Genomic DNA, 10,114 nt, shown 5'->3' on the forward strand with positions numbered 1-10,114 from the left:
CTTCAACCGGCTCCCACGTAACCATCCAGCCACAGCTTCCAGACATCTGGTCAGTGTATCTGGGGCCGAGTAAGGATGGCCATCCATCAACAGATAGAGTTGGGTGTCATCGGCATACTGATGGCAACCCAGCCAAAAACTCCGGACAAGCTGGGCGAGGGGGCGCATAAAGATGTTAAAAAGCATCGGGGAGAGTATCGCACTCTGAGGCACTCCACACACCAAGGAGTGGCGCGATGACAATTCCCCCCCCAAGCGCCACCCTCTGTCCCCGACCGGAGAGAAACGAGCGCAGCCATTGAAGGACTGTGCCCTGGATCCCCACGTCGGCAAGGCGGTGGTCCAGAAGTTCGTGATCGACCATGTCGAAGGCTGCTGACAGGTCTAGAAGAATCAGCAGCCCCGACCCGCCTCGATCCAGCTGCCTGCGGAGATCATCTGTTAGGGCGACCAGAGCCGTCTCGGTCCCATGACCAGCGCGGAAGCCGGACTGGAATGGATCGAGAGCAGATGTTTCATCCAGAAACCTACCAAGCTGTTCAGCAACCGCTCTCTCAATCACCTTACCCAGGAATGGAAGATTCGAAACCGGGCGGTAATTGGATAGATCTAAAGGATCTAATGATGTTTTCTTTAAGAGCAGACACACCACTGCCTCCTTCAGTTCCCCTGGGAATATCCCAGTGCCAAGGGACAAATTGATGATATCCCCCAGGGGGGCCCGCACCTCGTCTGGGCACGCTCTAATCAGCCAGGACGGGCACGGGTCAAGAGGACAGGTGGTGGGCTTTCCAGCTCGGAGGAGTCTGTCCACATCGGCTGGGGATATCCGGTCAAAGTGGTCCAATACTGGACCCGAGGACAGTCGAGGGGCCTCCAGTTCCTTTATTGTATCCAAATTGGCAGGGAGGTCATGGCGGAGCAACAGGACCTTCTCCGCAAAAAAGCTCGCAAATGCCTCGCAGCTGTGTGTCGAATTGTTATTTAAATTTGGCTGTCCTTCAAGGGACAAAAAATAAAATAAAAATAAAAATAAAAAATAAAAAAACCTAAAAGAAAAAGAGAAAGTGCTTTATCCACAAGAGGAGAGCTTTCCCACAGGCACCAGACCAGCGCATGAGGAGTAATAATAATTATTAACAACAGCAACAATAATTTATTATTTATACCCAGCCACTCTGGGCGGCTTCCAGCAAAAGATTAAAATACAGTAAGGAGGAGCTCTTTCAATCTATTTTCCCCATGGCTTTGGAAGCTCACCTGATGGCCTCCTTGTAGTGCATGAGGGCCTCCTGGAGCTTCCCCTGCTGTTGCAAAACACTGGCTAAATTTGAATGCGCAGCTGCAAACTCCGGGAAGACCTGCGGGGAAGAAGCTCACTCTTAGTTTCCCTGAGAAGCATTCTAAAGAGACGGAGGCTGCTCTTTGAGGCTCAAAGGTTGTGGGCGTGAAATAAATCCTCATTTGGATTGACTTGCAAAAATTAAGGAGGAGGAGGAACCTATGGACTGCCTTTTTAGCATGCATTGGAAATACTGTTGGGAGATCAGACTGTCAAATGACCAATGCCATATTTTAAAGAGCCCCTCTTTGATGCTCAAATGTGGCAGGGGCTGGCTGCAAAATAAATCACCGTTTGGAATGATTTGTGGTAATGATAATAATAATAATAATAATAATAATAATAATAATAATAATAATAATAATAATGGGCCTATGAACTGCCTTTTTCGTACGCATAGGAAATACTGTTAGAAAATAAGACTGTCAGGGGATCAAGCTCAGCCGACACAGAGAACAGCATGTGCCCAGCTTTTATTTCAATTTCTGTACCGTTCCTTAACACCTTGCATTGTTCTTCTGATGAAAAAGCAGATTTTTGGTCATTCCAGGAGGCCTAGGAATATAAAAAGGGGGACAGACCCTCTTCCTTCCAAAAGGGACTTATCGGACCATGCTTTGTCGAGCCTCAAAATGCTACTTCACTTTCACTTCTTCACCATTATTTCCGTTATTGATCAAGAAAAATTTGATCGGCGATTTTTAAAAAGACCCAGACTAGGAGTCCAGGGTACGCATGCCTAACCCTTATATGTCAATTTAATTGTTGTAATTCTCCACGCACGTACCTCAAGAGCTTTCCGGTAGAGGCGGACAGCCTCCTCGATATTCCCTTGTTCTCGCTTGATGTTCGCCAGGTTATTAAGAGAATCCGCGTGAGTCGGACATAAACGGAGAGCTGTATTGTAGCATTCCTCGGCTTCGGCAACCTTCGAAACACAAAACAGAGTTTTTACACGAATATTAGTATGTCTTTCACAGGAGCCCAAAAGGCTGCTCTGTGATGTGATGGCTGGATTGAGGTTTGATACGGCCCCTCAGCTCCTGACGGTAACTTGGTATTAGAGCGGTTCATAAAAAACTCTTTTTTTGAAAATGCCTGCTCCAAAGTTCTTCTCTTACCAACAGTAGAGATTATATAGCTATATCTGGAATGGCATGCATATCAGTTAATATCTTTTATATATATATGCCAGCTGTCCTTTGTCAACAACCAATTGTTGCTGTTTTTTATATTGAATATATGCTATATGGTAACTGTTGCACCTCATAGGTAACTCAAGCCTTCTGCACGTCACAAAAGATGTATTTTATCAAAGTCATTGTTGAACTGAAATACAATTAAGAAGTATATTAATAGTGAAATGCAATTAAGAAGAAGCATATTAACAGTAAAACCCCACAATTGTTGAGCCTTTTTTAAGGATTTGACCCCAGAGGTGCTGACCTTTTTTTAGGATTAAAGTTCTTGAGCTTTTTGGGGGGAAGTTTTGCCCTAGTAAATAAACCGCCACGAGGGCCGGATTAAATCGACCAGAGGGCCAGATTAGGCCCCTGAACTGGACTTTGGACATGCCTGGTCTAAAAGAACATTGGGAAAATTTAAATTCTTTGGCAGGATAGCAGGAAATATGACAAAACCAATGCATTTTGAGATCTAGGAGAGATGGGTGGAAGGCCCCCAAAGTGGACTTTGGACATGCTTGGTTTAGGGGAACATAAATACAAGAGCAGACTAATCCGATTCAAACTCTCTTTCCCGCACACTTACCGTCTTTTGCAAGATGTATTTAAGGAAGACAGTAAGGGAAATGGTTTTGGTCATACTAAATCAAAATTAAGAGACAGAGTTGCTAGATAGTAAAAGAAAATCATTGCCAAAAACGTATAAGAATGGCATACAAAGGATGAAGAAGTTAAGTCGGTTATGATTAAATGGGCTCAAGATTTTGGTCATAACATTGAATTAGATAAGTGGGAAAGATTATGGGCAAAAACAATTTATTGAATGTACAGCACTAATTAAAAATTTAATGAAGGTGACGTATAGGTGGTATTTGACGCCGACTAAACTTGCTAAAATATATATAACTCAAGATAAGGCACGCTAGAAATGCAAGGAGAAGGAAGGGAATTTCGTCCATAGGTGGTGGATGTGCACTAAAGTCAAAGTCTACTGGGATATGATTTACAAAGAATTGAAAAAGATCTTTAAATATACTGTTATTAAAAAAACCAGAGGCTAATTTTTGAAAGTGATTTACAAATGCTAAAGTAAATTGTTTTAAGTAGAGTAAGAAGGTAAATAGGGCGATATATGTTCAGGTAGGCAGCTGTGGTGGTCTAACGCAGTTGAAATATATAAAAAATATATAAATTGTCCAGTAGCACATTGCAGACCAACTCAGTTTGGTCTTGGTAGAAGCTTTTGTATCTGAAGAATTGGACCTGCATACAAAAAATTATACCAAGAAGAAGCCAAGTTTAGCAAGCCCTGTTTAGGGAAGCTTTTAATGTTTGACGGACTATTGTATTTTAATATTTTGTCGCCAAGAGTGGCTGGGGAAACCCAGCCAGATAGGCGGGGTATAATTTTATTATTATTATTATTATTATTATTATTATTATTATTATTATTATTATTATTATTATTATTATTATCATCATCATCAGGTGCTACTGGACAATTTTTAAAGGGTGATATAGAAATGCTAAGAGGATCGTGACTGCTTAAGAAAGCCAGGGAGTGGGAGCGGGGGAAGGGGGAGGGGAGTCGACGCTTGGTATGAGCAAAGTTGTATGTGACGATATGACAAAGGAAAAAATAAAAGAGGACTTCTTCTAGGTTCTGTACCCCAAATCCCCCCCCCAAAGAGCCCAATTTCGAGGTCACCATCATCCGGAAGGCTTTTTTCAGCAAACCCTCTGACATACAGAAAGCAAAAGGGACCGGTTTCATTTTCTTTTTTTAATTTTTATTTTATTTATAACATAGTCCACAACAACTCATACATACAAACAGACCCACCACCATTGACTAATTATCAAAATTAAACTCCTATCCCCTTACACAAAGAAAACATAACATAAAAATAAAAGACTTTATTCTGTTAAATGGCCGCCTTATTTACCTCTTGTATACTATTTCTTTTGTATGGGATTATTACAATTTTTCCTAATTATGACTTAAACCACAAAGTCTCCTGTAGAAATTAATTGAAACAAGTCCAAGTGTATATTTTGGGGCACTGTTTGGTAAAGTATTCTCTGCATTTTCCCCATTCCTTTTGGAATTCTTGTCTGGGTTGTGCCCTAATTGTCTCTGTTAATCTGGCCAATTCAGCATGGGGTAAAAGCCTAAGAAAAAGCTAAACAACTTCAATCCTAAAAAAAGTTCAACAATTTAAACCCTAAGAAAAGAGCTCAACAACTTCAATCCTTAAAAAAAGTAAACAACTTTGGTCGGCCCTTATGGCCCTTCACTTCATCAAATCTGGCCCTCTTTGAAAAAAGTTTGGACACCACTGCCTAATAGGAAAGTTTCTGTATTTTTTTTTCACAGGCCCACCAGAAATGTATAAGTGTCCCTTCTTCTTTACTGCACCTCCAGCACAGTTTTTTTGTTTTATACATTTTAGCTATTTTGGCAGGTGTTAAGTACCATCTATAAAACATCTTTTATATAGATGTTCCCCCCACCCCAAGGCAAAAGGGACCAGTTTCTTACGCTGCCTTTCTCTTTCAGCGCGTTGGCCAGGTTGCAGTAGGCGTCAGGGAAGTGGGGCTGGAGCTCAATGGCCCTCTTGTAGGTATCGATTGCCAGATCGATCAGCCCCTGTTCGTAATACACACATGCCAGGTTGCCGTGGACAACAGCGTGGTTGGGACTCAGGCTCAGGGCCCGTAGGTAGGCTGCAACGGCTCTGAAATGAGATCAAGGACTGGTTCAGTTTCATTGTCACCAGGGTGGATAAAAATCTGTTTTTTAAAAAATAAAATGCTTTGGGAGGACGATTAAGAGGATCGAGGCGGGCCGGGACTGCTGATTCTTTTAGATTTGTTAGCGGCCTTCGACATGGTCGATCACAAACTTTTGGACCACCGCCTTGCCAACGTGGGGATTCAGGGCACAGTCAGACAATGGCTGTGCTCCTTTATCTCAGGTCGGGGACAGAGGGTGGCGCTAGGGAGGGAGTTGTCGCTGCGGCACTCCTTGTTGTGTGGAGTGCCGCAGGGCACAATCCTTTCCCAGATGCTTTTCAATATCTTTATGCGCCCCCTTGCCCAGATTGTCCGGAGTTTAGGGCTGAGTTGTCGTCAATATGCTGATGACACCCAACTTTATCTGTCAATGGACTCGGCCCCAGACACACTGACCAGATGCTTGGAAGCCGTGGCTGGGTGGCTGCGTGGGAGCCAGTTGAAGTTAAATCCTTCGAAGACAGAGGTCCTCTGGCTGGGTCAGGACAACATGGGGTTGGGGGGCCAACTCCCATCTCTTGTGGGGGCGCAATTAGTGCCAGAGCCTTCTGTCAAGAGCTTGGGTGTAACCTTCGATGCCTCTCTTTCCATGGAGGCACAGGTTGCAGCCACAGCAAAGGTGGCATTTTTCCACCTCCGCCGTATTAAGGAATTGGTTCCTTACCTTTCTCGCCCTGATCTGGCCAGTGATCCATGCGATGGTCACCTCCAGGCTTGATTATTTTAACTCGCTCTATGCTTAGACTCACTCTGACACCCTATATGGGATTTGGTATATAAATTTTCCCGTGGCTTTTTTTGCTGGCCCATGTAGCACCAGCATGGATAGCTGGCTTGGGTGAATAGCTGATGTTTCCTCCCTTTGTAGTCTTGATGAGGCTGCATTTTAAGCTGTATTTTAATTAACTGGGGTTTTTTTCTATTCTATTTTATTGTAATTTATATTTGGTGTTAGCCGCCCTGAGCCCGGCCCTGGCCAGTGAGAGCGGGGTAGAAATAAATAAATAAATAAATAAATAAATAATTCGGGGAAGAATTATTTGTTTTAAGTTTTTCATGTGTGCGAAAACTCAGTCCAAGTTTTTCTTGGGGAAAAAATGTTTCAGCACATCAGTTAAGCAACATGGATACATATGCTACCATGTTACTGTTTAAGTGAAATAAATTGCTTAAATTGTTATGAAGGAAATGTTTCTTTTCTCCTTCCAATCAAGTGCAGCAGAAAAGTTGTTCAAATAAAAAGTGTTCACTTATTAAAACTCACCATCATTTCGTCACAATCGGGCTGTATATAGCAGAACCAAATCATTTTGATATAACTGTAGAAAAGACTCTGAAGTTAGGATTCCAAAAAGGAAACCTGCCTCCGTTTGTCAATATTAAGAGGATGCCAGCAAGGCTGAACCTTCCGGTAAAAGGGGGATTTAAATCAAGTCTTATGGATTTGGGATTTAAATCAATTTGCTTTAAATAAAATCAACCCTCTAGGCAACAATGGGAGTTAGTTTGGGTATGGGATGCAACCACTAAACTGAGAATATAAGACGTAATGTGATTATACGCAAAACCAATAAAAAACATTTATATAAAAAAGAGAATATAAGCTCTATGCCTATTTGCTTACCTGTCAAATATACGCGCCTCCTTCAAGACGTTCCCCAGATTAATGTAAGCATCCAGGAAGTTGGGGTCCAGGGTCACCGCCTGAAAATATTTAAGATAATAGATTTTTGTTACTAATACAGTCATACCTCAGGTTGAAGTAGCTGCGGGTTAAGCATTTTCGGGTTGTGCTCCGTGGCGACCTAGAAGTAACAGAGCGCGTTACTTCCGGGTTCTGCAGCTTGCGCACGTGCAGACACTCAAAATGATGCCACACGCATCTACGGAAGCAGCAAATTGTGACCCGAGCATGTTCGCTTCAGGATGCGAACGGGGCCCCGGAACGGATCCCGTTCGCATCCAGAGGTACCACTGTATAACAGCATGGTTACTTTTAAATAAGTGGGTCAACTTTGACCTAGGCTGCCTCCTACCTACCTTCCTACCTTATCGATCTACCGACTTTATCTTATTATCTATCTACTTGCCTACCTATCTTATCTATCTATCTATCTATCTATCTATCTATCTATCTATCTATCTATCTACCTACCCTATCTATCAAATCTATCTACCTACCTACCATCTAATCCAGGTGTGGCCCAACTTGGCCCTCCAACCCCCATCATCCCTACCTAACAGGACCAGTGGTCAGGGACAATGTGAGTTGTAGTCCCAAAACAGCTGGAGGGCCAGGTTTGGCCATGCCTGAATCTATCTACCTACTCAATCAATCAATCTAACTAATCTATCTATCCATCTACCAACCTTTCTTATATATGTATCTATCTAATCTACCTACCTAATCTATCTATCTAATCTAATCTAATCTAATCTAACTATCTATCATCTATCTAATCCAGTGTTTCCCAACCTTTTTTGGGCAAAGGCACACTTGTTTGATGAAAAAAATCTCGAGGCACACCACCATTACAGCCCCGTGACGTCAGCGCGCAGCGTCACTTGAGCTCCTTCTCCTGCTCGTTCAGGGCCGCAGTGGCGTAGCGTGGGTTGTCAGCACCCGGGACAATGCAAGTAATTTGCGCCCCCTAACCCGTGGATTTGCGCCCCCTAACACTAACCCCCAGATGTTGCGCCCGGTGTGGCCGGCCCCCCCTGCACCCCCCACGCTAGGCCACTGATCCATAGCTAAAAGCAGAAGTCAACAAATGTGTCCTGTTTTTTGCTCTTCAAAATGTGGCAACCCGAAGACCCCCAGGGACCGTCCAACCAGCCTAGGAAGTGTGCTCTGGTCGCGGGGGAGGAGACACGAGGCATTGCCATCCACACCTGGAATTGAGGAGGAGCTGGAAAGGTCCTTTGGTTTCACACCCAGGACCCATTTTTTCTCTCTTCTTTTGAGAAAGGGGTGGGAAACGGGATTTGGAGGGCGCATGTGTGCGTGTAGCTGAGCTCCAGTTGCTCTGGGCATTTCTGGACGGGGCCGGTAGCGTCTCTCCTAACCCCTCCCCACCCCGGTCTCCAGCCCCCCCCCCGCCCAAAGGCTTCCCCCTACCTGGCCAAAGTTCCACCCGAAGCTGGAGATGCGGTTCGCGCTGCCCACGAAGAGGACGCCGAACTCGGAGAGGACGTATTCCTTGCGCTCAGCGCAGCGGCGCAGCTAGCCGCTCAGGGGCCCGGGGCGGCGCGCGCGTCCTGCAGCCAGGGGCGAGTGCCATGGGGGCGAGCCATGGCAGGGCGCGCTGCGTGGAGCCTCGCTGCAGCCTCCCCCTCAGCTGTAGGGAGGCTGAGGCGGTGGGCAGAGGCCAGAGCGGAGCTTGCGGGCAGTTCGCCCGCAGACGCATGGCTCAGGCACGCTGCAGGCACCGAGGTGTGGCGCCCAGTGCCCCCCGCCTCGCCTAGCTACCAGTGGCATAGGAAGGGGTCTGCGGTGGGTGCGGGGCTGAAAGGACAGACAAGGCTCCAGCAACCACCCCCACCGCCAAGTCCGCCGGTCCTGCAATCCCTTGCACGCTGACTTGGAAGTACAGTGGTACCTCGGGTTACATACGCTTCAGGTTACAGACTCCGCTAACCCAGAAATAGTACCTCGGGAGGGGCAGAGAGCTGCGAGTGCGCCCCCCGCAGATGTTGCGCCCAGTGCGGCCGGCCCCCCCTGCACCCCCCACGCTATGCCACTGCAGGGCCGGGTCGCCGCCGTGAGGGAAGGGCGCCGGGGCGCTGCTGCTGCTGCTGCTGCCGCCGCCACTCCCGGCAGGCATGGGCCCAGCTGAGGCGGCGGCGGCTGTTGTGGTGGTGGCGGCGATAGCGGGCGGAGGAGGGAGCGGCGGCGGGGCCGAGGTAGCCGGCGGCGGCGGGGGAGGCGGCGGCGGTGGAGCAGGAGGGCGGCCGAGGCCGGTGAGGGAGTAGGGTTGCCCGGGGCTTGAGGAGCAGTCGCCGGGAGTTGCTGCTGCTGTTGCTGCTGCTGCCCGGACATGCCGGCCACCTCCTTGTCCGCTGTCTCGCGCTCCTCCCTTTTGCGCGCGCTGCCCCACCGCCGCCCCATTGGCCGGGTCCTGTCAGCTGATCCTGTGTTATTTCCTATGTGTGTGTGTGAGGGGAGAATGGAGAGAGAAACCTCGGCACCACCACCGCGGAGCCGCCCCCGGCTCGACGCGGATCCTCGCCGCCGCCGCCCCGCCTCTCGCCGCCCGACTCGCCCGCCTCCCTCCCACGGCACACCAGGCAATCTCTCGCGGCACACTAGTGTGCCGCGGAACACCGGTTGGGAAACACTGATCTAATCTATCTATGCAAGGAATATCAACTGTACGAGAAATGGTACCAACTAATGGTACTAACAGGACACCGGAGGCCCATTGCAGCTGAAAAAATGCCTCCAGTTTTAATATAAAAAAGAATGGGAAACGTTTACTGCATATTGACAAAAGCAGTGCACACAGGTTAATACATTAGCAGGATTAATTTTTTTAAAAAACCCCACCTGTAATGGTTAAATTTAAAGTAGAATCATAGAATCATACAGCTGGAATAGACCACAAGGGCCATCGAGTCCAACCCTCTGCCAAGCAGGAAACACCATCAGAGCACTCCTGACATATGGTTGTCAAGCCTCTGCTAACTGGGACTTTTCTCTTGCTTTTCTTTTGTGCAAATACCCCCTTCCCCCTGTACCTACCTACCTCTCGACCCTCCCAAGGCCTGCTACCTGAAAGCCATCGAGACCCAA

General features: G+C 47.0%; 1 long non-coding RNA gene across 1 annotated transcript; it reads right to left on the reverse strand.

Moving 5' to 3' along the window:
* Positions 1-1,260: 1,260 nt before the first annotated feature.
* Positions 1,261-7,028, reverse strand: LOC308577996. Its single transcript, XR_014003806.1, has 4 exons — positions 6,947-7,028; positions 5,069-5,264; positions 2,130-2,270; positions 1,261-1,361 (listed from the first exon to the last, which is right to left on the reverse strand). It is a non-coding gene; the product is annotated as an uncharacterized lncRNA (long non-coding RNA).
* Positions 7,029-10,114: the final 3,086 nt, after the last annotated feature.

The sequence above is a fragment of the Podarcis bocagei genome, assembly GCF_964188305.1.
Source record: "Podarcis bocagei genome assembly, chromosome: W".
Lineage (NCBI taxonomy): Eukaryota > Metazoa > Chordata > Lepidosauria > Squamata > Lacertidae > Podarcis > Podarcis bocagei.